This window comes from Gavialis gangeticus, unplaced genomic scaffold, assembly GCF_001723915.1.
Source record: "Gavialis gangeticus isolate Ggan-Ray unplaced genomic scaffold, GavGan_comp1, whole genome shotgun sequence".
Classification (NCBI taxonomy): Eukaryota; Metazoa; Chordata; order Crocodylia; family Gavialidae; genus Gavialis; species Gavialis gangeticus.
Genome location: NW_017729026.1, coordinates 49,138,014 through 49,142,210, shown reverse-complemented (window position 1 = coordinate 49,142,210; position 4,197 = coordinate 49,138,014). Strand labels below are relative to the sequence as shown.

General features: G+C 44.4%; 1 long non-coding RNA gene across 1 annotated transcript in view; it reads right to left on the bottom strand.

The window, feature by feature from the left end:
- Nucleotides 1–2,196, bottom strand: part of LOC109299735 — an 8,989-nt gene extending 6,793 nt beyond the window's left edge. The window contains exon 1 of the long non-coding RNA XR_002097974.1: nt 2,059–2,196. This is a non-coding gene — a long non-coding RNA (uncharacterized LOC109299735). The remainder of the gene's footprint in view (nt 1–2,058) is intronic.
- Nucleotides 2,197–4,197: the final 2,001 nt, after the last annotated feature.

The following is a 4,197-nucleotide window of genomic DNA, read 5'->3' as shown; positions in this document are numbered from 1 at the left end:
CAATTTAACCTAAATTGGTTAAGTCTAACACTACATCTATCCAGGTTTATTTTAAACTAATTTTGGCCATTTTGAAAGTGGTTTATGCACACTGAACATCCGTTGTGTTACAGATTTGAACTAGTTTCCAATCACTTATATCAGAGGGATTCTAGTAGAGTTCAAACCCCATAGGTCCTATTGTCTCCCTGCTCTGCCTTGGCGGGGTGAGGGGGAGCTCAGAGCTGACTTCTTATTAGCAGAAAAGCTGAAGTTATAGGAGGGGGATGACAGTCCCTGCAAGTAGCTCTCCAGATCCTCTTGCTGACAAGTGCTGGAAAGTTCTCAGGGCACTTTTTCCCTACTCTGGAAAGCTTGTCCTATGAACATGAAACAAGTCACATGGCATGACAGTTTCCATCAAGCTATATTATCTGTGTTACAAAAGGAGATGCATTAGAGGATTCTCAGGACATGAACGGAGTGGAATAGAATTACATTTAGGTGATTTAAGTCTATATAAATGCCATGCAGGTGAACTAGAATCCATCTCCTAGTTTCCAGTACTGCCTCCTGTCAAAGACTGATCAGGTAGGCCTTCCTGGGACAAGTATTTCAGTAAGCCTCAGCTAATGAACTCTGCCCCAGTTTAGGAACAGTGAGCATCCTGACTGGCTGCTGGGAGGACTGCCTATTAATTTAGTGGCAAATGGGGCCTTGGGTTCGCAGGCCAGTCAATAGCTCTGCTGTCGCAAGCCTCCTGGTTCCTGACCCTGGTTTGGCTTATTTCTGGATTTCAGCTTTAGATTTCCCTGTGTATCTGTTTCCTGGCTCCTGACCCCAGCTTGGATGTGCTCTTGGACTTTGTCTGTGAATTATCTCTCAGATTGGTACTCAATATCTAATCTCCATAATTTGACCATGGACTGTGCTGTGGACTCTGTCCCTAGATTTCCCTCTGGTTTTGGTAATATGGCACCCATCCTTTGACTCAGTCCCAGGCACCTGCTTTCACTCAGTGGTCTGACCATTAGGCCAGATCACATATGCCCCAGTCTCTTACACCTCCCTAATGGAAGGAACACTTTATGTAATAACTGTACCTATCTGCAGCACTTGCATTTTCGAATACAGTCCCTCTGGGTAAGAAATACATTATATTGATAATGTGGGAGACAGCTTCTGTTGCTGCAGTCCATGATGTGACTCTGCCGTGGATAAGGGACAGAAGGTCAACTCTGACACTGTCTCTAAGCACTTGATTAACTTAATCAAGAAGACAACAACTTAGATGTAGCTGGGGCAAGCAGGACTTAAGATCATATCCTGTAGTAGGTCAGTAAGGAAGACAACTTTGAAATATTTATCTTTGTCCTCATTTATGCACAGGACAGAAAGAACACACAAGATGAAATCCTGGTTTCACTGAAGTCATCAGGAAAACTTCCATCAACTTCAATAGAGTGCAACTCTAAGAAAGACTGAGTTCTACCAAGGACTTCAGTAGAGTAAACCTCTAAGTAGGACTGAGATTCATTGAAAAAACTGTCTGAGAAAACCTCTGTTCTTTTGTCTTTAGTTGGAATAAAATATTCTTGAATGTTTTAAAAAAGCTATTAACTATATATAGCCAACTTTCAAGCCATTCTATATTCTTTGGAAAACAATTTTCCCTTACCCTGTACACTGTTGCCATATTGTCTAGGTGGAACCAGATTAAGCACTGGATAAACATGAGTCTGACTGCCAGGCAGGGTACCAGGAAGATGTCTGGGGACATGTATGTTTTACTAGAATGATTTGAGAGGGTTCCACAATACAACTTTGCATGCTATAATTCCCTAATGCTTTCCTTCATCCCTACTGGGTACTGCTTTGGCAGAGGTTTGCAGCAAGGTCAGTTCCCACAATAATCAAAATAAAAGCTGGGGACAGAGTCCTATTTTACCTTACCTCCCAAATGTCCCTTAACAAACTTCATAGCTGCCATTTTTGACACACAGCATTTGTGATCTGTTCCAGGTACATATGGACACACAAATTTTGGCTTTGTAGGTATGTGGTATTGTATACACTTACCTTGGTCAGCGTAAATCTTGAAATAATAGCCACGCTTTAGTCACCACATCATAGGTTAGATATTATCCAGCTCTCTTCTTGAAGATGGCTCCCTGAGCAACTAAAGGTGCTGTTACACATTATAGTTTGCCTATGCTTACTCCTAGAAATGTTATGCAGTATTAAAGTTAGCACATGAACAGTCACATCTTAAGGATTAATCCCCTCTCTAATGTGCATAGCTCTGACTTATGCTTGCCCAGGTACATGCATATCTACTCAGTCAGAGCACAGCTTGCTGAATATGTTAAATAGCTTTGTGGATACCTGTGTGTCCACACTGCATGTGGAATAGGATCACAAACTGTATTTAATTCCAAAAAAACAGCAGTTATGTGACTGGATAAGTGCCATTTGGGAATGTAAAGGGAAATAGGAGTGCTGCTCAGATTGTTTGTGGTACAAACCTATCCAGCTCAGATGAAAATTTAAACTACTAGTGGTTAACTTTATTTGAATTCAGTAGTGACCTGCTTCATTTAGAATCTAAAGACCAGAAGTGAAATTAAGAACAAGGCTCGATTTTATAGTGAGTTCTGAAATTGTACCATTGAAATCCACATTCATGTATGCATGTCTGTCTATCTATTTACTTATCTATAGATACATGATTGGATGAGCAAACAAGCTTTTCATACATTGGCGGTCCACAAACAAATTGTTGAGGGGCAAGTCAGTTACTTATGGTTGAAAATTTGGATGAGAAAAAATTTAGACTATTTGGGAAGAATGAGCAGTATGAAATCCTTCGAAGTAACTTTTCCAGTTCCTTTTTGCAAATGAAGATTTAGGGAAGAAAAATATTAAGAAGTACTCACACACACACACACATGCTAAGAAAAGAAAAAAATAAAACGGTATGAGTAACTATGTACCTAACTGAAGAAATATCTAACCACAAAGTGCCAACATGATGGAAAAGTTAATTATCTAGAAGTTATTTCATGTAACTGTAAAGCAGGAGTCAGCTACAGAAAACCAGCAGAGAGAGGTATGCTTGCCCCACCCTTCTCCCACCACCACCTCATGGCAGGAGTCCCTGGGCTTTGTGCAAAGTGAGGACATGGGCATCCACCCCAGGCAGGACAGAGAAGGGGGTGGAGCAGGGCTCACAAGCTGCTTGGGCGGGGGTAGTGCTAGGCATGCTAGCAGTGCACCCTGCATTCCTGGATCAGGTTGAGGAGGCATAGAGTGTTCCTCCCTTATCCCAGTTCCATCTGATCCCCAGGACCATGCACTGGAGCAGCTCCAGGAAGGGCTTAGAGGATTCCACTCCCCACTTCCCCTCTTCCACATGCTAGTGCCATGTTCAGGGCTGAAGTCACTTCCCGGTGCAGCTACAAGGACATGGCTGCCCCCCCTCCCCTCCCCACACACACCTGCCTCAGGATCAGAGCCCACACCTGCAGGGGAAACAGTTTCAGCCAGAAACTCAGTATTGACTGGTTGGGGGAAATCCTTCAAGTCCTTTCTGGAGCTGCTTCAGTGTATGATTCTGGGGTTCAGAAGGACCTGGGACAGGAGTGGGACACTCTGTGCCCCGCCCCCTTGCCAAGCTGGGAACGCAGTGTGTGCCATTGACACCACTTCGCTCAGCAGCTCATGAGCCCCACTCCCCCGCTTGCTTCTATCCTTCTTGGGGTGGACCTCCAGACTCCCACCTGGGCAAAGCCCAGGGACTCCCATGCTGCCACGAGCGGTGGTGGTGGTGGTGGGGGGGGACAAGTATGTCTCCCTCCATTGACTGCCTGTAGCTGGCACCTGTCTGACAAATGGCAGGGTGGTGGGGGGAGGCATGTGCTTGCCAGCCAATAAGGGATGGCACAACCATTCATCTGCACTCAGGTGCCCTTGGGAACCTCCAGCATGCTGAGAGGTATGCAGGAGTGCCCCCTGCCTTCTGGCCTTAGCCAGTGCAGGCATCTACCTGCCGTCCCCCACTGAAGGGTGAACATGAGTTTTGTTCACTCTCGCTCCAATCTATTCATCTTAGAGAAATCCACATAAATTAGATAGATTCTGACTTGGGATTTTTGAATATCTATACTTCATAGATTTCATAGATTTCATAGACACTAGGGTTGGAAGGGACCTCGGAAG